Below are 27354 nucleotides of genomic sequence, written 5' to 3'. Positions count from 1 at the left end.
CTTTACAAGGAATATCTTGAGACATGAGACAAAAACATGAAAAGACTGCCATTTAACGAATTTAAAACACTCTGATAGATTTCACTTCTCATCTCATTTTATACTTAGTATCCTATACCTCTGATCTCACATATTGTACTCATATAAAATAGTTTTTCTCTTTTCTTTGTCTTTCAGAACTTGAACATTTCTACCTGTCTTTCTTATTGATGTGAGAAACTTCTATTTATTCTTCAAGATTTAGTTAATAATATTATCTGTAATTTTTGTTTTGTATTCCATCCAAATGTAACCTATTCCATCTATTCTAACCTACAAAATAATTCTGGTAGACTGTACTGTATTTCCAATTTTTAATTCACTTATTTATGTCTAAAATTGAATTCTAAATTCTACCAAAGTAAGGATACATATTATTTCCTGTTTATATTTGTTTAATGTCTGTCATGTGTTCCTCAAACAAGTTGTCTAGCAACAGTAGGTGATGAAAGAATAAATTAAGAGTATCCTGGGAAGACAGCAGTGTAGGGGAGGCTGGGCTCACTGCACTTCCTGCTGATCACTTTGATTCCACCTACACCAGCCTAAATAACCCCAAAAACCACCAGAAGACTAGCAGAATGGAGTCTCCGGAGCCAAGCACAGACCAGAGGCCCACGGAAGAGGGTAGGAAGGGCAGAGAGGCGGTGCGCGCTGCCTGGACAGGCAGGAGGGAGCTGGGGCGGAGGGGCGGCCCACCGGCCAAGCAGAGCCCCCGAGTCTGGCTTGCAAAAGTGGAGGGGCCAGACGGAGTGTGTTCCGACAGCAAGTGGGACTTAGCATCTGGGAGGTCATAAGTTAACAGCTCTGCTCAGAAAGCAAGAAGGCTGGAGGACTAAGGGAGGGAGAGTTGCTGAGCCCCGGGTCGACAGAGCTCAGTTTGGAGGGGGAACAAAGGCGCTCGCCAGAGCCATCTCCCTCACCCATCCCCCAGCCAAAATCCCAAAGGGAACCAGTTCCTGCCAGGGAACTTGCTCGCTCTGCGCAAACACCCAATGCTGTGCTTCTGCAGACCCATCCCTCCAGCCTCGGGTCTGACTCCCTCCTAGTGCCACAGGGCCCCTCCCAAAGCTTATCACTGAAGCAGATCCCCGAAGGATAAGAGACCTGAGCCTGCCTCTCCCGCCCCCATGCACGTTGCCAATCCACCCCAGGTAATGCGCCAGATCTGCAGCACCACAAGTCTGGCAGTGTGCAAGTAGCCCACACGGGCCACGCCACCCCACAGTGAACCCCACCCCTAGGAGAGGGGAAGAGAAGGCACAAACCAGTCTGACTGTGGCCCCAGCGGTGGGCTGGGGGCAGACATCAGGTCTGACTGCGGCCCCGCCCACCAACTCCAGTTATACACCACAGCACAGGGGAAGTGCCCTGCAGGTTCTCACCACACCAGGGACTATCCAAAATGACCAAGCGGAAGAATTCCCCTCAGAAGAATCTCCAGGAAATAACAACAGCTAATGAAATGATTGAAAATGATTTAAACAATATAACAGAAAGTGAATTTAGAATAATAGTCATAAAATTAATCCTTGGGCTTGAAAACAGTATAGAGGACAGCAGAGAATCTATTGCTACAGAGATCAAGGGACTAAGGAACAGTCAGGAGGAGCTAAAAAAATGCTATCAATGAACTGCAAAAGAAAATGGAGACAACCACAGCTCGGATTGAAGAGGCAGAGGAGAGAATAGGTGAACTAGAAGATAAAATTATGGAAAAAGAGGAAGCTGAGAAAAAGAGAGATAAATCCAGGAGGATGAGGGGAAAATTAGAGAACTAAGTGATGCACTAAAGAGAAATAATCTACGCATAATTGGTATTCCAGGGGAGGAAGAGAGAGGGAAAGGTGCTGAAGGTGTACTTGAGGAAATAATAGCTGAGAACTTCCCGGATCTAGGGAAGGAAAAAGACATTGAAATCCAAGAGGCACAGAGAACTCCCTTTAGATGTAACTTGAATCGATCTTCTGCACATCATAGTGGAACTGGCAAAATACAAGGATAAAGAGAAAATTCTGAAAGCAGCTAGGGATAAACATGCTCTAACATATAAAGGGAGACTGATAAGACTCGTGACGGATCTCTCTAGTGAAACTTGGCAGGCCAGAAAGGAATGGCAGGAAATCTTCAATGTGATGAACAGAAAAAATATGCAGCCGAGAATCCTCTACCCAGCAAGTCTGTCATTTAGAATAGAAGGAGAGATAAAGGTCTTCCCAAACAAACAAAAACTGAAGGAATTCATCACCACTAAACCAACCCTACAAGAGATCCTAAGGGGGATCCTGTGAGACAAAGTACCAGAGACATCCCTACAAGCATAAAAACTACGGACATTACGATGATTCTAAACCCATATCTTTCTATAATAACACTGAATGTAAATGGACTAAATGCACCAACCAAAAGACATAGGGTATCAGAATGGATAAAAAAACAAGACCCATCTATTTGCTGTCTAAAAGAGACTCATTTTAGACCTGAGGACACCTTCAGATTGAAAGTGAGGGGATGAAGAACTATTTATCATGCCACTGGAAGTCAAAAGAAAACTGGAGTAGCCATACTTATACCAGACAAACTAGACTTTCAATTAAAGGCTGTAACAAGAGATGAAGAAGGGCATTATATAATAATCACAGGGTCTATCCATCAGGAAGAGCTAACAATTATAAATGTCTATGTGCCGAATACAGGATCCCCAAAATATATAAAACAATTACTCACAAACATAAGCAACCTTATTGATAAGAATGTGGTAATTGCAGGGGACTTTAACACTCCACTTACAGAAATGGATAGATCATCTAGACACACGGTCAATAAAGACACAAGGGCCCTGAATGATACATTGGATCAGATGGACTTGACAGATATATTTGTTTTTTTTTTTATTTTTTTAAAAAATTTTTTTTTTCAACGTTTGTTTATTTTTGGGACAGAGAGAGACAGAGCATGAACGGGGGAGGGGCAGAGAGAGAGGGAGACACAGAATCAGAAACAGGCTCCAGGCTCCGAGCCATCAGCCCAGAGCCTGACGTGGGGCTCAAACTCACGGACCGCGAGATCGTGACCTGGCTGAAGTCGGACACTTAACCGACTGCGCCACCCAGGCGCCCCTTGACAGATATATTTGAACTCGCATCCCAAAGCAACAGAATATACTTTCTTCTCGAGTGCGCATGGAACATTCTCCAAGATAGAGCACATACTGGGTCACAAAACAGCCCTTCATAAGTATATACAAGAATTGAAATCATACCATGCATACTTTCAGACCACAGTGCTATGAAGCCTAAAATCAACCACAGGAAAAAAGTCTGGAAAACCTCCAAAAGCATGGAGGTTAAAGAACACCCTACTAAAGAATGAATGGGTCAACCAGGCAATTAGAGAAGAAATTAAAAATATATGGAAACAAACGAAAATGAAAATACAACAATCCAAACGCTTTGGGATGCAGCGAACGCAGTCCTGACAGGAAAATACATTGCAATCCAGGCCTATCTCAAGAAACAAGAAAAATCCCAAATACAAAATCTAACAGCACACCTAAAGGAAATAGAAGCAGAGCAGCAAAGACAGCCTAACCCCAGCAGAAGAAGAGAAATAATAAAGATCAGAGCAGAAATAAACAATATAGAATCTAAAAAAACTGTAGAGCAGATCAACGAAACCAAGAGTTGGTTTTTTGAAAACAATAAACAAAATTGATAAACCTCTAGCCAGGCTTCTTAAAAAGAAAAGGGAGATGACCCAAATAGATAAAATCATGAATGAAAATGGAATTATTTCAACCAATCCCTCAGAGATACAAGCAATTATCAGGGAATACTATGAAAAATTATATGCCAACAAACTGGACAACCTGGAAGAAATGGACAAATTCCTAAACACCCACACGCTTCCAAAACTCAATCAGGAGGAAATAGAAAGCTTGAACAGACCCATAACCAGCGAAGAAATTGAATGAGTCATCAAAAATCTCCCAACAAATAAGAGTCCAGGACCAGATGGCTTCCCAGGGGAGTTCTACCAGATGTTTAAAGTAGACACAATACCTATCCTTCTCAAGCTATTCCAAAAAATAGAAAGGAAAGGAAAACTTCCAGACTCATTCTATGAAGCCAGTATTACTTTGATTCCTAAACCAGAGACCCAGTAAAAAAAGAGAACTACAGGCCAATATCCCTGATGAATATGGATGCAAAAATTCTCAATAAGATACTAGCAAATCGAATTCAACGGCATATAAAAAGAATTATTCACCATGATCAAGTGGGATTCATTCCTGGGATGCAGGGCTGGTTCAACATTCGCAAATCAATCAACGTGATACATCGCATTAATAAAAGAAAAGAGAAGAACCATATGATCCTGTCAATCAATGCAGAAAAGGCCTTTGACAAAATTCAGCATCCTTTCTTAATAAAAACCCTCAGGAAAGTCGGGATAGAAGGAACATACTTAAACATCATAAAAGCCATTTATGAAAAGCCCACAGCTAACATCATCCTCAACGGGGAAAAACTGAGAGCTTTTGCCCTGAGATCAGGAACATGACAGGGATGTCCACTCTCACTGTTGTTGTTTAACATAGTGTTGGAAGTGCTAGCATCAGCAATCAGACAACAAAAGGAAATCAAAGGCATCAAAATTGGCAAAGATGAAGTTAACCTTTCACTTTTTGCAGATGACATGATATTATACGTGAAAAATCCTATAGACTCCACCAAAAGTCTGCTAGAACTCATACATGAATTTAGCAAAGTTGCAGGATACAAAATCAATGTACAGAAATCAGTTGCATTCTTATACACTAATAATGAAGCAACAGAAAGGCAAATAGAGAAACTGATCCCATTCACAATTGCACCAAGAAGCATAAAATACCTAGGAATAAATCTAACCAAAGATGTAAAAGATCTGTATGCTGAAAACTATAGAAAGCGTATGAAGGAAATTGAAGAAGATTTAAAGAAATGGAAAAACATTCCCTGCTCATGGATTGGAAGAATAAATATTGTCAAAATGTCAATACTACCCAAAGCTATCTACACATTCAATGCAATCCCAATTAAAATTGCACCAGCATTCTTCTCGAAACTAGAACAAGCAATCCTAAAATTCATATGGAACCACAAAAGGCCCGAATAGCCAAAGTAATTTTGAAGAAGAAGACCAAAGCAGGAGGCATCACAATCCTAGACTTTAGCCTCTACTACAAAGGTGTCATCATCAAGACAGCATGGTATTGGCACAAAAACAGACACATAGACCAATGGAATAGAATAGAAACCCTAGAACTAGACCCACAAACGTATCGCCAACTCATCTTTAACAAAGCAGGAAAGAACATCCAATGGAAAAAAGACAGTTCTTTAACAAATGGTGCTGGGAGAACTGGACAGCATCATGCAGAAGATTGAAACTAGATCACTTTCTCACACCATTCACAAAAGTAAACTCAAAATAGATAAAGGATCTGAATGTGAGACAGGAAACCATCAAAACCCTAGAGGAGAAAGCAGGAAAAGACCTCTCTGACCTCAGCCGCAGCAATTTCTTACTTGACACATCCCCAAAGTCAAGGGAATTAAAAGCAAAAATGAACTACCGGGACCTTATAAAGATAAAAAGCTTCTGCACAGCAAAGGAAACAACCAACAAAACTAAAAGGCAACCAACGGAATGAGAAAAGATATTTGCAAATGACATATCGGACAAAGGGCTAGTATCCAAAATCTATAAAGAGCTCACCAAACTCCACACCCGAAAAACAAATAACCCAGTGAAGAAATGGACAGAAAACATGAATAGACACTTCTCTAAAGAAGACATCCGGATGGCCAACAGGCACATGAAAAGATGCTCAACGTCGCTTCTCATCAGGGAAATACAAATCAAAACCACACTCAGATATCACCTCACTCCAGTCAGAGTGGCCAAAATGAACAAATCAGGAGACTATAGATGCTGGCGAGGATGTGGAGAAACGGGAACCCTCTTGCACTTTTGGTGGGAATGCAAACTGGTGTAGCCACTCTGGAAAACAGTGTGGAGGTTCCTCAGAAAATTAAAAATAGACCTAACCTATGACCCAGCAATAGCACTGCTAGGAATTTACCCAAGGGATACAGGAGTACTGATGCATAGGGGCACTTGTACCCCAATGCTTATAGCAGCACTCTCAACAATAGCCAAATTGTGGAAAAAGTCTAAATGTCCATTAACTGATGAATGGAAAAAAAATTGTGGTTTATATACACAATGGAGTACTACATGGCAATGAGAAAGAATGAAATATGGCCCTTTGTAGCAACGTGGATGGAACTGGAGAGTGTTGTGCTAAGTGAAATAAGCCATACAGAGAAAGACAGATACCATATATTTTCACTCTTATGTGGATCCTGAGAAACTTAACAGAAACCCATGGGGGAGGGGAAGGAAAAAAAGAGGTTAGAGTGGAAGAGAGCCAAAGCATAAGAGACTCTTAAAAACTGAGAACAAACTGAGGGTTGATGGGGGATTGGAGGAAGGGGAGGGTGGGTGATGGGTATTGAGGAGGGCACCTGTTGGGATGAGCACTGGGTGTTGTATGGAAACCAATTTGACAATAAATTTCATATATTGAAAAAAAGAAAAAATAGAAAAAAAAAGGAAATCACTTATGTAAACCAAAAAAAAAGAATAAATTAATGCTCAGATAGAAAAATAATAGAAATCTTGTATTATTTTATTTTTAACCATATTTGATTTTCTGTTACCTCAGAATATGGCTGAATGTCTTCAACTTAAGGACACAGATACTACTGTCTAGTTTGAAAAAGTGATAGGGGAAAATAGTATCATTTATATTTCAAGTTCTCAATGAATATTCATTCATTCAATAGTCTTTTATTTTTGTACCAGATAATGTTCTTGGTGCTGATATAGTTTAGAAAAAAATTAATCTGTGGCCTCAACGATTGTACCTTTGTAACTAGACGAAGGACAACAAACTAATGTGTATTTGTGCACATGTGTGTGTATAGAATAAAGTATATAGTATTTCATATGGTGATACGTGCGGTTGAAAAACTTAAAGCAGCATAAAAGAAATAAGGAATGTTTGAGTGAAGGCAAACAGAAGGGTTGAAATTTTACATAGAAAATGTCAGTGGAAAAAAAAAACAACAAAACAAAAGAATCTCAGTGAAGACCTCCAAATCTCAAGGAAATGATTGAGTGAAATTTATGGAAATCTGGATTAAGAGCATTGAAGACAGGGGTCAAAAAAATACAAAGATTCTGTGGCGGAAACATTGTTTAATGTGTTTGAATAACAACAAGTAGAGTATTGTGGCTAAAATAGGGTGAACTAGAAATTTAGTAGTGGAGTTATGGGGTTAGTTTAAGAGTAGTAGGAGTCTAGTATGAGATGTAGCGTGGGATTTAGCATACCATAAGAAACACTTCTGCTTTCGCTCTGAGTGAGATAGGAACACTTTGGAAGGAGCATCTCAGTCTTTAAAGATTCCTCTGATTGCTTTACTGAAAAAAGACTGCAGAGAGTTAGGGCTGGAAACCTAGAAACCATTTAGGAACAGCCCTTGTCAATCCAAAGAGTGACAATGGTGGACTGGACTGAGGCCGTGCCAGTAGATTTGGGACGAAGTGACCAGATTCCAGGATGTATTTTAAAGACAAAGCAGGCAAGAATTACAAATGAGTTGAATTTGATGATGAAATAGAAAGTAATCAGGAGTGACTATAAATACATAGTATTGGGGCGCCTGGGTGGCGCAGTCAGTTAAGCGTCCGACTTCAGCCAGGTCACGATCTCGCGGTCCGTGAGTTCGAGCCCTGCGTCGGCTCTGGGCTGATGGCTCAGAGCCTGGAGCCTGTTTCAGATTCTGTGTCTCCCTCTCTCTCTGCCCCTCCCCCATTCATGCTCTGTCTCTCTCTGTCCCAAAAATAAATAAACGTTGAAAAAAAAATTAAAAAAAAAACCCATAGTATTAATTTAACGATATTGAACTCCAATGTTTTGAATATACATTCAATTTAATGCCTATGTGCTTTACTTTAAGTAAACATTGAAAATGTAACATAGAGGTGACATTAAAGGAAAGATGTAATTTTACCTTTTTTGACGTGCTACAAATCAAATTTGTACAAGGGCCCTTTACTACAAGGTTTATAATATTATTTCCTGTGTACATCTACAGAATTTAAGGCGAGACTTTGGGGAAAAGTTGAAGTCTGATTTCTCTTTATGGAATGCTATTTAACCCAAATTATGCCTAGCTCTTTCTTATTTTTCAAGCTGGCTTACTGTCATTTAATCAAGATACCCCCAGAGTAAAACACCTTGTTATAGGCTCCCAAAGAAACTGACCCTTTACCCTGTTGTTCGCTTAACACACTGCATGGTTGCTACTTGTCTGTTTGCTTTTTAGATGGGAAAGTACAGAAGTATCTAGCACATTAGTAAGCACACAGAAGTGACTCAAAAGTATTTGTGAAGGCATGTATGTGATTAATTCCACAAATATTTGTTGAGTCACTACTATAACCTAGGCATGATGCTTATCTTATGTGCTGATGATTCAAGTTGAAAAAGACTCCATCCTGCTTACGCTCTAACAAAGGAGACAGATACTCTAGTAAACTCATCTGAAAGACAAAGAAGAGTAACATATGTAAAGCACATAAAATATAGAGGACATAACCTTAAATACACCAGAATTTCAAGGACATTGTGATAAAATGGGTGAAATCTGTGCTGATTCTTAAGAGACTCAGTATATTGTTGTTGTGGTTGTTCTCTCTTTGATGTAATATTTCAATATGACTTGATGTAATATTTCTCTGTATGGGTGTATACGTGTGTTTATGTAAGTAGGTATATACATGTATATATGGAATACATACTGAATATGTATTCATACATATGAATATATATTTGAACATGTATCTACATATTGATAATACTGCAAGCTTTTCAAAGATTTCCTAGATTCACTTTTATTATTTAGTCTATGTTTTTGTAGCTTTTTTTTTAGTTTCAAATAGTAGTATCTCCAACTACAAGCACATTCATATCTGCCTTTTCACAAAATTGTTAACTTTGTCTCCTTCCTTTTCCTTATCTTTCACTTCCCCTTCCCTTTCTTTTCTTATTCTTCCTCTTATTGTCTTTTTTTTCTCTCCCTCCTAGTTCACATTTTCGTGTTTTCCTCTATCTCCTTCTATATTTTTAATAGTATTGAGTATTTCCTATGGAATCACCTAAACTATTGTCATGTGCCATTATAGGTACTTTCCAAATGGTAAAACTGTATTTCAAATATACTAATCTATTAATTTAATGAATAGCAATCTCAAATTCAAGAATGCAGGAGAGATTGTTACTTTATCAGAGTAAATAATTCTTTAGCTCATGCCTTTCAGTAGATGCATCCTGAATACATAGGAAAAACTCAACGATAGATCAGCACACAATATTACACAAAAATCACTTGGAAGCAATCAAACAGTAATAGTATGTTTTATATTTCTATAGGTCAATGCATCATTTTTGTTAATAACCTAATAAGAGCTAACTGTGTTGGCCTGAATGATCGATATGAAAGAGATAGTGAAGAACCCTCTGCCAATTTCCCCCACAAAGCCTGAATATCAATTCGAGCTTCTATTCTTTATAAATATTTTCTGGTTTGCAATTTGCAAAAACATAATTCAAACAAACTTGAGGGAAAACATGGAATATATTACTGAGAGATGCTAGAAAAACAGGTTTCAGAGTATCTCTTTGGAACTCAAAAAGTACACCACTTGGTGATATCTACTTTACATGACATCATTCTCTTAATTTCTTCACTTAGTGGTAACTACCTATTAAAACATCTAAGAAGCCATCAGAGAATATTCTGTACTGGAGTCTGAAAAATGGTTGGCAAGGTGTTGATTGCTTCACCATGCACTAAGGATCTGCTGAAGTGTTTTTCAACGGAATACTCAACAGGAAAAAGCTTTTAAACATGGAGATGGCCAAATCACTCTTCAGTTGGAAGCTTAGTCTGGGTGGATATACCCAACACTGCTTTTGTAGAAGTTGTTTTCCTTCATGGCATGAAGAGGGTAGAATGCTAGATGATGTCAATAACTGAATTATCTAATATTTATCCTACTTGCAACTAACCACTTGGCTTGCCAAAACTTCGAGGATGTTGCCAGAAGGAATGAGCCTCCTGTGTTAGAGACAGTGCACTCTTAATTCAGTATAGCCAGCAGATAGAACTTCATGTTTTCACTAATTTCTCTGGTGATGCAAAGGTGTGAGAGACGGATGCTATGCAATCATTAGGTTTGTATGACAGCTGAAAAATCCTAGCTAAGAAAGCTTCACACTTTTAAGGAAGCTACTAGCAAAACTGCTCACCACGTGCCCCATTAGGGGAACATTATCCTTTTCCTGAACAGCAAATAAGTGTACCTTTGCCGAGGAGAGAGATGCCCTCTCCATCTTCCAAGGCTGTCTACTGTACAAAAATCCTTGAAAAGACACTCTGGAAAAAATAAGCTGTCAAAAGACAGGTAGAAACACAAGAGACCCAGAGAGAGCTGTCTCCCAGTAGTACCATCAACACTAACATCACCACGCATCTATCCTTCCAGCTTGTGCTCAATGAGGCACCCATCCAATACAATTTCACTTCTGCCCATTCACGGTTGTGGTACTCTCTTATACTAAAATGCCCCCCAATGTCTCATTACTTTATTTGGCAAAGTCACATTTAATAAGGTCCAAGTTTGAGATGAAATGTCAGGAACATTGGATGGCAGAATTTGGGTCCAAAATTTTAGAGCCTGAAGTGATAAATCAATATGAATAAGATGCATTTTAATAAGAGAACATATAAAGTTCTACAAGAAGCACGTGACAGGAAAGTATGACTTTGCATCATAGTGTAGAGTGAAAGACTGGCAATATCAATATGTAGTTGATACATGAAGCAACTTAATCTTCAGCTGTATTTATTCAAATCAAATACCTAGATTGAAAAGTTGATTGTTTCACTGCCCTTTACTTTGCAAAAATGTTGTTTATTTGATTTTCACTAGGGTATTTCCAATTTTACATGTTTATGTTTATGTATTTTTAGAGATAATTCTTACTTCTTTCTGGAAAGAGAGAGGTATTTCTTATTATAGTGTCACAGAGTTTCAGATAATATGTAAATCAACATTTTATATTATTAGTTTTCTCTTGATAACATCTAATTGTGACAGAAAAATATATGAGAAGTCTCACCACTGAATTAAATCATCAATAAGCGTCACTTGATGAAAATTAATTAAATCTAAATAAGTGAAATAATTTTTCTAAGGATACTTTCTACAGAATTTCTAATCAATAGTGATTTTACTTCTTTCTAAAATTACTCCCTTAAACAAATGTTAGTCTAACAGCTCTAAGAGCATATGGTTATTTTACAAGTTTATCTTTGATCTTAATATACAATACTTGTGCTATCTGTAAACTACTGTAATACATTGGCATCAGGCTATCAATGAGCTCTAGAATGCAGGACAAATCAAGCCAGTTCTTATGAGATACTGATCTTATGTTAATGATACCCCAAAACTACAAAGATAGAGACTCATCAGTCTCGTGATATATTTAGTTCATATCCGCTAACTGCCCTTTGAAACAATCATTGTTCTAGAAATTCATCTTTCAGTATATTAATAGCACTGCCTAATTTTATACATTTAAATCTACTCCAAAATTTTGAAACTACATAACAAGACAGAATTTGGAAAATAGGGAAAAGGTCATAGTTAGGCCAAAATCCAAATCCTGAGAGAAAAGGATTCAGATGTGGGATGTAAATGAACTGTGAGGGGTGGGGAGGCGGCGCCTGGGTGGCTCCGTTGGTTAAGCCTCTGACTTCAGGTCAGGTCATGATCTCACTGTCCGAGTTCCGGCTCTGCGCTGACAGTGGTGAGCCTGGAGCCTGCTTTGGATTCTGTGTCTCCCTCTTTCTCTGTCCCTCCCCACTCATGCTCTGTCTCTCTCCCTCTCTCAAAAATAAATAAACATTAAAAAGAATTAAAAAAAAATAAATGAACTGTCGGTGATATCAGAAGGCACCAAGTAAGCATATAAAGCTTTGCTATCTACATTTTCCCTACATGTAAAATGTGAAACCCCCTTAGTTAAAAATCAAATAAACAATATGTACATTTTATTTGTGACAAAACCAAGAAAATCCCAGACCAAAAATATGGAAGTACATATACTTTCACTATATTTAGTATCTATAGTATATATTGCAACTATTGGTTTACGGGTCCTCATATTCACTGGCTTCGATGGCATTGTGCATTCTGGGAACATTTCAATTAACAAATTATATTTGTTATATAAGTATATTGTTATATTATAACAAATACAACAATATTTCTATTCCTTCTCAAATATGATACCCCAAAATTCCCTCTTTCTTGCTGTTGTTCTTGTTTTGTGTGTGTGCCTGTGTCTATATGTCTATGTGTAGACTGTATATAGATATTTAATTTTTCTCTTCTAATAAAGAAATTTATATGTATTTATGCACATGTATATATAAATACAGAGAGATTATATGCAGACAGATACAGATAATAGGTAGATGGATTGGAATGCATATTCATTCTCATACTGTGAGCCCATAAACATCATGTGAACAGAGCATATAAAATATAACTTTATGCATTTCAAAAATATCGTCCAAATACTTGCACCGAGGAAACTCATTTATAAGCTGCATTATTTTTGTTGTTGTTTTCTATCACATCATTTGCTTCAAAGGTAATTTCCAAAATATCCGGAAAATAATTTTGTGTTCAAAGGGATTCCAAGAAATCTGTTTCAACACTTAAATTGCTTTTAGAGATATATATGCTCAGTCATCCACTCATCAATTACATTCAATGTATTTGCATTATAGCTTAAAAGAGTATTTGAGTCCTTTCTGATTTATGCTACATGACCAGTCAGAAAGCTAACAACTGTGTTATATGGAGAATTGAATTGTGAGTTGTCTCTTTTTTTTTAAACCAGGTCTGGATACAGTGTAGATATTGTCCCCATTTTTCCTCACCAAAGTCATAGAGATAACTTTAGTGATGGAATTAAGAGTGCATATGAAATTCCATCATAAAAATAGAATATCACATGATAGACTATATATAACAAATTCATATAATTTTAACTTATAGGGTGTTATATACACAACTGTGTATATTATATATGTATATATAACTTTTGTACATGTGTATGTGTGTATATATAAATCATAAAATCCACTCAATAGTCCATGATATGTTAAGTTTTTGTTGAAACAAAGATAAATATATAGCAACCCAAATACCAAATGCAGCTCTATGGCTAGGGAAAATATCTCTGTTTATTCTATTCAGATAATTTTGCATAATGGTTGGTTATGGATCACTACATTTAAATGATATTCCATTATAAGAATTTTTATTTTATTAGTGACAAGTTCATCAAAACTTAAGTCTCATGTGATGATTAGTAAAAATAAAGGCAAAAACAAACAAACAAAATATGACAGAAAACCATGATTAAATTTATGCAGAGGGAAAATCCATTAACATCTTTCTAATCTGATTGTTAATGATTTACAATTATAGCATCAGATATCATCCATTTTATGCCCTTAAAGCACTTCGCTGGGAAAATACCTTAGTAAGTTAGAATGATACCATTCATTAGCTTTTCACGAATTGAGAAACTGTTCTCATGGAAATTTGTTCGTATATTGGAAATTATTAGACAAGTAGGTTAGAAAAAGTAACTTGGAAATTTTTCTGGAATGTGTGCATTAGACGCCTTTTCTTTATGTTTGTGTCTTTTGAGAGCTTAAGAAAACAGAAATGATAAATGAATTAAGAGAGCAACTGAAGAGATAGAAGTAACACAAAATAGCAGTTAGGCATATCACAGATGTGGTGAAAGTAGAAAGCAATTATGGACAAATATCACAGTTTAGAAGGCCTTTCTTATTTATATTTGTTTATTTTTGAGAGAGAGAGAGCACACATGCGAGAGGGGGAGAGGGTAGAGGGAGAGAGAGAATTCCAAGCAGGCTCCGCATTCAGTGCAAAACCTGATCCTATGACACCACAACGATGGCTTGAGCCAAAATCAAGATTTGGACGCTCAACAGACTGAACAACCCATATTTCTTTCTTTAGTCCCTCCTATGTGATAGACACTTTACACAAACAATTTAATGTTTGTCACACATGTGTATATATACACAAATATTCAAATATTTCGTTGAAAATAAGGCTTTGAGTTACTTCATAGTTTTGCCAAATTAGACACACAGCTATCAAACTTTAGTACATTTCACAGCAAATATCAAGTCCCATTTACAACCCCATCCTGTCTCACAAGGCTCTTGTCAATTATAATAATTCCTTAATTGTCAAAATAACTTTGCAGAATTAGCTCTTATGTTTTACTATTATTGTATTCAAAAAACAATATGCATGCATGAAATTTATATAAAATATCGTGAACTGTGAATTTCAGTCAATAATTTTTTAAAGAAATCTCTTTTTGTTTATTTTATTCACTTAGAGAGAGAGAGTGGGAGAGAGAGAGAGAGAGAGAGAGAGAGAGAGAGAGAGAGAGAGAGAAAGAAGGGGTGGGGGAGGGGCAGAGAGAGAGAGGGAGGGAGAGAATCCCAGCAGGCTCCAAGCTGTCAGCGCAGAGGTGATGTGGGGCTCGATCTCATGAACCATGAGATCATAACGAGAGTCAAAATAGAGTCAGATGGTAACCGACTGAGCCACCCAGGTACCCGCAAAGCAATCTTTCTATTGTAGTATACAATGACCTCACTGTGGTTTAGGAAATCCTTGTATGCACTTATGTATCAATTCTCCTACAGTTTTTTAAACAGTTAATATATAGATTGGAGTGAGATTAACTGAAAGATATTTCTTTTCCCTTAGCACGTTACACTCATGATACTAGGGTCTATGATTATACGTCTATGGATGCTCAAGATCTATCAAATGACTTGGCAATTACTCAGTAAGTACTGTTTAAAGAAATCATACAATTCAGTAGTTGTCAGGCTTGCCTAAAAGTAGAACAAGCCTGATCGTCAGCTGACCTGGTGGATGTAGACTGCAATTAATAATAATTCTCAAAGTAATGAATGTATGAGTCATTTTCATTTAGTTAGAAGTTTTATTGTGATAACTACAATAGCAAAAACTTGATGATTATCCGAATAATGAATTGAACAGTGATTCTGTCATAGTTCACTTGGAGTGAAATTGAAACACTTAATTGTGATTGACCTGTATGTATAAGAAACCAAGACTATATGACACGGTGAGCCTTGGTAAGAAAATACAAGCCTGAGAAGAGTTTTTTGTTTGTTTGTTTTACAAAAGGAGATGTGTCTGCACAGATAATTCTAGTATACAGAATTAGGAAAACAGAGTGAACTCAAATTTCTTCTTCTAAAAAAACAGTGACCTAAAATTGTGTCTTACCCATGTTAGGTAGTTAATAAATTAATTCATCTTTTACTAAATCTATTAAGAATGTCTCTCAATTCCTGTTATATTATGACCGAAACCATATCTTTTATTTATAAAAGTGCTGTTCCCAGAGGCATTGAAGATCCCCTGCAAACTGATAGAAAAACAAAGTTGTGTGGGAATTCTGATAATTTTTTTGTCAATCACTGCAACAGTTCTCAGATAGTTAACGATTGTGAGCATAATAATCTTGGCCTGAAAAGATGTGTGCATGTGTGGGGCAGATATAGAAGTAGATAACTAATTTAATAAAACAGTTTTGTGCAGGAAACTGTTGTGGAGTGGATATTTGCCTTCTCCTCCCTTCAGTTAGTTGTTAAAGGTCTAATTTGATTTGGCCGTCTAGATGTGGGTGTGATATACCATAAAGAACATGATGCTATAGAAGGAATGGCACATTGCTTTTCTGAGAATCAGTTTCAACTCTGTTACATAGTACATTTTGACAAGTTTAATTTTTTGAGGACTTAGACTCGTTGACACGGTTTTTTGACCTGAACCCCGATGGTGGTGATACCCAAAGGAATGCTTTTAAAAGGAAAAAATGTACGTGCCAATACATTTATACAGTATGCATTTAATGGCCACCTGCTATGTACCAACCCAAGGTAGTGCTTAAAACATTTCTTCCTTTGTTCTTTTAAGTTTTATTAAAAAAATCCATCTACATTTGATGCTTTTTCCAAATTGTTAAAAAAATAAAAGAGATAAGAATATAGCAAATATGTAAACATTGAGCCTTAAGTATAGTGGCTGACCTGGCTAAAAGTTCAAGGGTTATAAAGGTTCTCCTCTGCTAATGCAACTTCAATTTAAATTGCATTTCTGCCATAACGCTAATTAAAGAAGTTAAGGAGTCAATCGCTAATATGCATTATTTCATTAATTAGCCACAGTTAAACTGATGTACATATATACTTGAAATCAGTACTCAAAATGTTTGCTAAGCTAAACAGAATTAAAGGCCCAAAAGATAAAGCAATATATTTAAAAACCCTGCATTTGTTTATTTATATAACACCTTGCATATTTATCAAATATATATGAATAAAATAGATTTATTCATCTAAAAATGTAGATAAATCATTTTAGGTGGTTATTTACCTGAGAATTAAACAAGTCCTCAGAGTTATAATATTACTTTAATAGGAAAACATAGATAAAACTATGGCATTAATCACATCTTCTTTACACCTTTGTTCGATGGGGGGAAAAAGGCATGCATTAAGGAAGTGCTTTCACTATCCTTGCACAATTATTTTGTTAAAATACATTAATAATCATTAAGCTACCTCTAACAAGCTGAATACAGTTTATGAATAAGATTTGAGTGAGAAAGGAAGGATTACTGAGACAACTTGACTACTGATGTTTGTTTTGCCCTCTAAATAAAAGATATATATACAAACAGAACAACGTTCAAAATATTTATACATATGTGTACTCAAAATCTGAAATGAAGTTTTCTCTTAAGAGAAAAAATAGAGCATGTTTTGTTTAATTATTTGCAAGCACTGGTGGTTTGGATATATACATGTACACACACACACACACACATACATAAACCTTATAGAAAACACAATAATTACTATAAATTGACTTGAGACATGATGGAAGAGGAACATGAGTGTATACAAACATTAATTAAGATTTCCAAATGGTAAAACTATTACAATTAAGAAAAAAATCGCTGTAACCTCACAAGCAGAACTCTGTGAGAATAAAGACAGCCACGATTTTTAAACAGAATTTTACTGATATTGTTGGTTTAACAAACCGAAAAAGAAACACAATTAGATGATATAATTGCACTGCTATTGCTTTTTTGGGGGGGATATGTGAAATATTGTTTCATGATCAGATTGAAAATAAACTATTTAAATATTTCACAAACCATCCAGGAAGAAAAAAAACTCTTTTGTGTTTCCTTAGCACTCAGCATACATCTCTATCATCTATTGCACCCTCTCAAACTCATTACTTGTTGTCTTATTTTCCTGTTCTCCATTCCTTGTGCAAGAGAATTCTACCAATGTCGCCTAAATCAAATTGATTGGCTACAAGGCATCTCAAAGTAACATACTCCAAACCTGATTCTTTTCATTCGGACCTGTTCTTAACACAGTTTCCCAATCTCCTTTAATGTGCCCAAGATTAAGGACCTGGTATTCTTTATATCTATATATTTATATTTATTCAATAATATAGGAAATCCTTCCAATCAAATCTCAAATTTGTCGCCATCAACTATCACCCTAGTTTGAGACACAATTTTCCATTCACCCTGTAGATTATAAGGGCCTCTTGTACATTTCTCCTGCTTCTACCCTTGCAATCCTACTCCGTAGTCTCATCCTAGCAGCCACTGTGATCCTGTTAACGTTTAATCATGTCACTTTATTTTTAACCTCAGCTCCCTCCATGGCACCACATGTCATACAAGGTCCTATAAAATTTAGTCCTTTCTTAATTCTATAACTTTTTCCCCTAGTCTTCAGCTTTTGCTGACTGTACTGTACTCAACCTCCTTACTGTCCCTGAACACTTCAGAGACTTCACGGCCTTTACCATACTTCCTTCCTCTGAAGTTTCAGCCTGGTTCACTTCCTCAAATTCTTCAAATATTTACTCAAATGCAACCCTCTCATTGAGACCACATTTGACAGCCATACTTAGAATTGGAACCTCTCTCTCCAGCACACTCTATTACCCTTCTTTCCTTTGTTTGTGTTTTTTTTTTCCCTCAAAGTACTTTATTACTTTGTAACCTACCACATGATTTACTAATTTATTTGGTTTAATCTGGCTTCCTCTAATTGAGAAGCGATCATTTTGGTTTTAACGTTTATTGTGTTGTTCTCTAATAGATCCTCAGATAATTCCTGGAATAGAGGCACTCAGCAAATAGTGATCCAATAAATTATTGCATTTAAATATATCACTTAATAACCTAGATCTTGAACTATTCCTTTCAACCATGTCTCCACATATAACAACTGGGTCATCATATGTCACCTTGAGATGACATTAGTTAGTTTTACCAAATGGATGTACATAGATCCATGAGTCTATCTATGGACTTACCAATGCCAGTGCTTACAATGGTTATGGGCAGCAGACTGTCAAGCATTTTTTCTCATGGGCTTTTCACAATAATGTTATTCTTACTATAAGTACTCTAAATTCATTTTGGAAACTAATTTTGATATTCTTTTTTTAATGTTAATTTGAGAGAGAGAGAGAGAGCGAGAGAGAGAGAGAGAGAGAGAGAGAGCGAGAGAGAGAGAGAATGAAAGAGGGGCAGTGAGAGAGGAAGACACAGAAACCAAAGCAGGTTCCAGGAGCTGAGCTGTCAGCACAGAGCCCAATGCGGGGCTTGAACTCATGAACAGAGATCATGACCTGAGCGGAAGCCGGATGCTTAACCCACCAAGCCACCCAAACGCCCCATGGTTTTGATATTCGAGTGGGTATACAGTTGACAAGAACAGTGGTCAGAACACCTGGGTGGCTCAGTTGGTTAAGCATCTGACATGGGCTGAGGTCATGATATCACGGCTTCAATGAGTTTGAGCCCTGTGTTGGGTTCTCTGCTGTAAGCGCAGAGCCTCAGAGCCCGCTTGTGATCCTCTGCCCACCCCCTGCCTCTCTCTCTCTGCCCCTCCCCTGCTCGCTGTCTCTATCAAAAATGAATAAACATTAAAAAAAATTAAAAACCAGTGGTATAAAAAGACAAAAAGGCTTTTATGCCTGTTTCCAGGTTCAAATATTCTTTCTGAATATTTTAAATTTGGTATGTTAAAAAAATTTCTAAAATTATGAGACAGAAATCTATTATTAATCCACAGTTTTCTTACAACGTCTTCAAAATAGTGTGTATGATAGATGGGATAAGGCACGCACTATTTGTTGCCTTGCTTCACTCTTTTGGAGATAAATAATGTCTTTTGCACAGCATTTCTAACTCATCTAATTCAGTCTGATTTGATACTTCCATTGGGAAGTATAGATCATCTGAATTGATTGCTTTGGGAAGTCTCAACAGATATTTCATATTCAGTGGATTAACATAAATAGCGGGCTGTGGTTTTACATCTTGTTCTAAAGGCCGACTATTATTTGGACCCAATGCTGCCCTTTTTACCAGCAAAATACAAAGCAGGATAATCTGTGAAAACATAGGTGATAGGCCATACTTAAGAAAATTCTGATTTTGTAGATATGGATATGCACATCAATTTCAAAAGCAATCTAAAACTTCTTAGGCCATTTTAATCTATATCCTCAATGAGGATCAAAGAAGTAAGGTAGAAATATAAATTCGGGAATATAATTTTGTATTGTCTGGCTCATTTCTATTTGATTTCTTCTGTCTATCTCATGCTCCCCACCAGAGAAATGTCTGAAAAGCTAAAATTTGTCCATGTTTGTTTAAGTAGACATAAATAGCAATCCTAGGTCATGACCATTTAGCTGGAAAAAAAACAAGTCATATTGTTGTATGGGATTTCTTAGAATAAAATTATTAGGCAGCCCATGGGGAGTTATTCTCATTTATATTCCTTTATTTAATGAATATTTATGTATTATGTACCATGTGTCAGGCTTTGTATTAGACTTGACTCATGAGCAATAAAGTCAGAGTTCCTAATTTCATGGAGTTTACTTTCTAAGTAGGAATAGAAATACTAATTCACTAAGCAAATAAACCACAAAATAACAAACTAAAAAGGCTTTATAACAGGTTATTATAATAGCCAAAAAAGTATATGGTGTGTGTATGGGTGTGTGTGTGTGCGTGTGCGTGTGTGTGTGTGTGTGTGTGTGTGTGTGTGTGTGTGTGTAGGCATGCATTGATAGTATTGGTAGAATGCTGGTGCTGGGATTAGTTCTTATAGAAGTTAAAGAAGCTCTCTCTGAAGGGGTAACAGATGTAGCCTGAATTGATTTGTATTTTTAAATACATTTTACCCACTATTTGGGAATGGATATTTGGGGGTCCAAGAGGAAAAACGTGGAGAGAGTTAAAGGCATCTTCACTGGTTGACTATAAAACATAAATACAGAGGGATAGGCATACATTCTTGACTTCCCACAGTACAGAATTATGACAGGAACAAGAGGAATTTACCACAATACAAACAGTATTTGCCCCAAGAGACAAATACTAGCAAGTGTCAACAGATCCAGAAGGTATTATAAATGCTATACTTTATAATCCATCGAACCCTCACTACGATCTTATTGAGTAGATACTGTTTTCCTCATTTTATAAATAAGAACACATGGCACAGAGTTTAACCACTGAAAATTGTGTATCTAGTAAGTAACACAGCATCATTTTGAGCCCAGAAACCTCATTCCTGAGCCTAAGCTGTTAATGATGGTAAAGTTATCTGTGATTTTGCTATAATTCTATGGAAGGAGACCAGCTAATTACAAGGTGTTTTGATCAAACTTTGCTTCACAGTGGACCCAGTAGAATCTTGGAGTCATCTGTAATTATCCTCTCAGGTCCTGGGCCTTTGCCGCGTATTATTAATTCTAAAGTTGAAATGAAGGGGTAAAAGACCCAGTTTGGCCAACTCAAGAGTGAAAGAGATGAACAAAGTCAGAAGACTGACAATATCTCAAGAATTGCTATAAAGCTATAGTAAGCAAGACAGTGTGATATCAGCAAAAGAACACATAGATCAATGGAATGAAATAAAGAGCCCAGAAACAGACCCCCAGAAATACAGACAACTGATCTTCGACAAAGGAGCAAAAGCAATACGATGGAGCAAAGATAGACTTTTCCACAAATAGTGCTGGAACAACTGGACACCCACATGCAAAAAATGAATCTGGACACAGACCTTATGGTGATATCCTTTTAGACACCATGTAAAAGGACTGATCAACTAAAAAAAAATAACAAGCCTGGCTTCAATAAAATTACACTTCTCTGCAAAAGACAGTGTGAAGAAGATGAAAAGATAAGTCACAGATTTGGAGAAAATATCTGCAAAATACATCTCTAACAAAGGACTATTATAACATATACAAAGAGCTTTTAAAACTCAATAAGAAAATGAATGAGTTGATTAAGAAAATGAGTAAAACACCTTAACAGGCATCTCATCAAAGAGGATATACAAATGGCAAATTAGCTTGACATTTTATCTTACTAGACAATTCCAAATAAAAATAACAATTACCACTACGCACCTATCAGAATAGTCAAAATCTGGAACTGATGACACCCGATGCTGGCAAGGATGTGGAGCATCAGGAAGTCTCATCCATTGCTGGATTTCTGGTAGGCATGCAAATTGCCACAGTTACTTTGTAAGACAGTTTGACGGTTTTTAGATAACTAAATATATGCTTACCATATGATCTAGCAATTATGCTCCTGGAATTTACCCAAGTGAGTTGAAATTTACATCCACACAAAACCTGAACCTGAGTGCTTATAGGAACTTTACTCATAATTGTCAAAACTTGGAAGCAACCAGAGATGTCCTTCAGTAGGTAACTGGATAAAATTTGGTGCATCCAGACAATGAAATATTACTCAGCACTAAAAAGGTAGAAGCTATCAAGTCACGAAAAGATGGAGAAAGCGTAAATGCATATCACTAAGTGAAAGAAGTCAATATGAAAAAAAATATGATTCCAAATATGGCATTTTGGGAAAGGCAAATGTATGGGTACAATAAAAAATCAGTGGTTGACAGAGGTTAACAGGAGGTACAGATGGAATCCAGAGAGTTTTAGGGCATTAAAGATATTCAATATGATACTATGATGGTAGGTCTATGTCACTATACCTTTGTTCAAGCCCATGGAATGTACAACACCAAGAGTGGCCCCTAATCAAACTGCGGATATTTGGGTGATATTTATGTGTCAGTGCAGGCTCACTGATCATACAAATGTACCACTTTAGTGCTCGGTGTAAGAGAAGCTCTACCTGCCTGAGGCCCCTGGGGTACATGGGAAGACTCTGTACTTTTGGCTCAATTTTGCTGTGACTTAAGACTACTCTAAAAAATGAAGTTAATTATTAAAAAAATAATCATCCGGGGGCACCTGGGTGGCTCAGTCGGTTAAGCTTCCAACTTTGGCTCAGGTCATGATCTTGCGGTTTGTGAGTTCGAGCCCCGCGTCGGGCTCTGTGCTGACAGCTTGGAGCCTGGAGCCTGGAGCCTGCTTCGGATTCTGTGTCTCCCTCTCTCTCTGCTCCCCCTCTGTTCATGCTCTGTTTCATTCTCTCTCAAAAACAAACATTAAAAAAATTTTAAAAAATCATTCTGAACCGAATTTAACCACCAGTGTGTTGAAACATCACACGGACATATAGCATTTCACTATAAGTGCTCAGAGTATTTTTTTATTGTCCTTAGAACATAAAAAAAAAAATATTTATAGAAGCCATGCTGGTTTTATCCTCTTTTCCTATTTGGTTAAACCCATTTTTTTTTTCTTAACTGAATTGCAAAGCATTTGAGTAGAGTTTCTCTTAAAAAGCAGCTGGCAAAAACTGACATATAGATGTTTGTACCCTCTCATCTTTCACAGCACATGACTTAGTTCGATCACACCTAACTGTGTGACTTTTAGCAATGTTTTGAGACATTGGTTGTTTGTACCCCCTTTGATATCATTGCACGGTTCTTGATAAATAGTGATTTATGGTATATGTTTTTGGAAAAATAAAGTACAGGTTTTCTTTTATTATTATTTCTGGGTTTTAAATAATCTCCCTTCTTTTTCTAAAAAATATATAGTTTTCACTAAACAAACAAACCATCTGTGGAAGTTTTTTCTCTAGCAAGTAACATTTACTAGAGCAAATTTAAGGTGAATTGTTCTATTTCTCTCCTCTTCAGAACATACACTTTGTGTTGCAATGTCATCTGAAAGTGGAGATTTTTCAGCCTAGTGACAACCAGAACTCTAAATTGAAATTAACTTCTGACCTCATGTGGTGATATCAATGCAGGTAACTGATAAGACAATCAAACGAACAAAAAACTTGAAAGTGTGCCAGGTTGAATTTTATGCCTATAGCAATTAATATAATTAATTGGGAATCCATTTTTTCTAAAACAATGTAATTAATGAATCTAAACCTTTGCTTCACTGATGGCAAGGTTTTAATTTATTCAAAACTGGCTTCTAAGGGCACCTGAGTGGCTCAGTCAGTTGAGCATCCAACTTCAGCTCAGGTTATGGTCTTGCAGTTTGTGAGTTCAAGCCCCGGCATTGGGCTCTGTGCTAACAAACAGCTCAGAGTCTGGAGCCTGCTTCAGATTCTGTATCTCTCTCTCTCTCTCTTTCCCTCCCCTGCTCATGCTCTGCCTCTGTCTGTCTCTCAAAAATAAATACATATTAAAAAAAAAAACTGGCTTCTTATTCAAATCCAGTAAATACTCAGCAACTTTAGCATAATTTCAAAACACATTTAAAAATTTCACCAATATCGCCCACCTTTACAATGATGAGGTGGGAACAGATATTTCCATGTGTCTATCTGTCTTTACAGGCAAACCCTTTCAGCAATAGATAATGATCTCTGGGTTAAATTCTGGCATAATTCTGGGTTAAATTCAAGTCACATGGTCTTCCTGACCATTCTTCCCAGTTCTGTTGATCCCAAGAGAGTTGGCCATTTGTTTCTTCAGATGAAGTTTGCCATGTCATTCTGGTAATATGCATCTTTTTGCACTCAGCAGACACTCACAGTCTGGATTTCTTCTCATTTTTCTTTATCAAAGATTCCAGAAATGCCTTTGTTGCATCGCCACCTTGCCTTTTGGGCTCTTAAGGAAGCTTAGTTATAAGTCAAACCTATTGTAATGCCCACCTTTCTCATATGTCTAGAGACTGGGGGAGGGTAGAAAGCGAATGGTCTCTCTCTTATTTCTAATTCTCTTTTTGCCAAAAATGTTTATTTTCCTCTCATATCTTGGAATTCTTTTCTTCCTCCCTTGTGGCACAAAGACAACAAAAGCATGTCACAGGATGCTGTTTTAGTAACCACGTTTTTTCTTTTTTGTGTAAAATTTTATGACAAGTTGACAAAAATCATTCTTTCTAACAACCATGTTTACAACACTGATTCTCATTAATAGGTCTTACAAAGATGATTAAAAGCAGAAGAAATTTCATTCAGTGGGGAGACTAGATTGCAAGAAGGAATAAGCAGATAAAATGACAAATATAAAGTGTGAATGGTGACTGACTGCAAAAAAAAAAAAAAAAGATTTTTTTTGAGTTTCAAAAGTTTTCAAACCAAAACGCCAAATGAATTAATACACAGGAGGGAGGTGCTGAGAATCAATTTGTTAAAACCTTTGTATTACTTGGAATGAGAAGACAGAGTGATTAACTTAAATACTAAAAACACAGATAGGCATTTAAAGATTTCTACAGTAAATATATTTTTAAATGGGATTATAGTGTTCAAGTTTCAGGCAACTTTGAATGACTTGTAGATGCAAAAAATTAAAAAAAAAAAGAAAGAAAATGGGAAAAACATACATGGAAAGCCAGAAGCATGGGGGAACCACAAATAAGATGGTGGCCAAATAAGAAGACAAATTCGGAGAAAGAAATATAAACACATTTGTGTAAATACAAACAGACAGGTCAAGGAACAAAGTATAACACAAATTAGAAAATATTACAAACTGAAAATCGGTAACTTGTGCATCAATACATGTCAGAAATGTAATTCATTTTGTTAACAAAAGAAAAAAGAAAAGAACACATGATCATCTCAATAGATGCAGAATATACATTTGAAAAAAGTCAACACATACATGACAAAAACAATCTCATTAAAGTAGGAATAGTTTTTTTCTTATTCTTATAATATAGCAATGAAGGTCTACAGTACTCCTAACATTTAATAAAATATTGAGTTACATTTCCCTGATTCAGAAATGAAGGATGCATCATATCATCACTTCAATTCAACACTGTCCTTGAGATTCTAGTGAGCATATTAAGTTAATAAAGACCAATAAGAGATATTAAAAACCCTAAAATCAATATAATTATCATTCAAGGATAATCTGCTATTTTGTTAAAATTAACTAAAATTACCTAAGTACATGGACAACTATACCATACCCTGGCTATAGAATCTCATATCATAAACATATCAGTTCTCTTTTTTTTAAACATTTTTTAAAAAATGTTTTTATTTATTTTTGAGAAAGAGAGAGGCAGAGCATGATCAGGGGAGGGGCAGGGAGAGAGGGAGACACAGAATCTGAGACTGGGGGCTTGAACTCACAGGGTGTGAGATCATGACCTGAGCTGAAGTCGGATGCTTAACCGACTGAGCCACCCAGGTGCCCCAACATATCAGTTCTCTTGACACTCATCAAGAGGTTCTAAAAATCTAATGAAAATAGCACAGGTTTATGAGAATTCTTAAAAGCTGATTCTCAATATCTATGGCAACACAATGGCCTGGAGTAATCAAGATATTTAAAAAGACCATGAACAAGATGAAGTAAGCATATAGTTTACCAGATATCAAACATTATCATAAAGCTATATTAAATAAGGCAATATTTTATGTGTGTAGGGATAAATGAATTAATGAATGCATCAAAAGCAGACCAATATAATTAAAGTCCTGATTTATAACAAAGCAGAAGATCAGAACTTGCGATAAGTTTCACCACACTTAAATTAGGTATATCTGACTTTATAAAATAGAAGACATTTCACTACCAATTAATAATAAGAGATAAAGAACTCCTAAACCACTGAAGAAAAAAAACTCAAGCTTCTTAATATGAAAATGGGCAGATATTTTGAAAGGGATACCTAGAAGAAGAAACCTATATGTCCTATAAGCCTGAAACTACTTGACATTACTTATCAAGGAACTGCAAAGTAAACCCCATTAGATATACACCTTGGCAAACATTTTAGAAATTTAATAACTTTAAGTATCGGTGACAATGTAGAAAAATTGAATACCTGCTGTAGAAAGTGATGAATTTTCATAAATCCACTTTGGGAACCACTCCTTCATTTCTAGTAATTTTAAAATTAAGTACTTTATAACTTAGTAATTCCATAGGTAAATTTATTTTAGAGACTGACTTCTACACATGCACCAGAAAAAAAATATATAGACAAAGTAGTAACCAAAACACCCATCAGTAGCAGTATAGAAAACAGATTGCAATGCAGTCATATATAGGATATCATATAGAATGAATTATTGCTTCATGGGACAATACTGAAAAATTTCAGGAACATACTATTAATTGAAAAGAAAGTCTCAGAGTGCATGTATACTCTATCAAAATTTCAAAAGCATGCAGATTTAAATATTCTCTTGTGAAGGATATAAATATATGTGGCAAAATCATAGAGAGGAAGAATACAATGGCCAACACAGAAGAATGGTTTGCGTTGAGAAGGCAGAGAATAGAATGGAGTCTAGTACAGTATACCGGCTCTCCATATATGATTAAAATATATTTTTCCTTTAGCTAGGTCATAAATACATTACTCTATTTTGCATCGTTTTCATCCTAGTATCTGAATTTATATTAACATACAAATGCATATCAACACAATATGAAGCATTGGATATATAATTATTAAGTATTCAATATTTAATAAAAATATTATTAAAAATTAGTTTTTTGGGGTACCTGGGTGGTTCTGTTGGTTCAT

The sequence above is a fragment of the Felis catus genome, chromosome A1 (assembly GCF_018350175.1).
Source record: "Felis catus isolate Fca126 chromosome A1, F.catus_Fca126_mat1.0, whole genome shotgun sequence".
Classification (NCBI taxonomy): Eukaryota; Metazoa; Chordata; class Mammalia; order Carnivora; family Felidae; genus Felis; species Felis catus.
The sequence above is the reverse complement of the archived record's forward strand: the minus strand, read 5'-3'. Positions refer to the sequence as shown.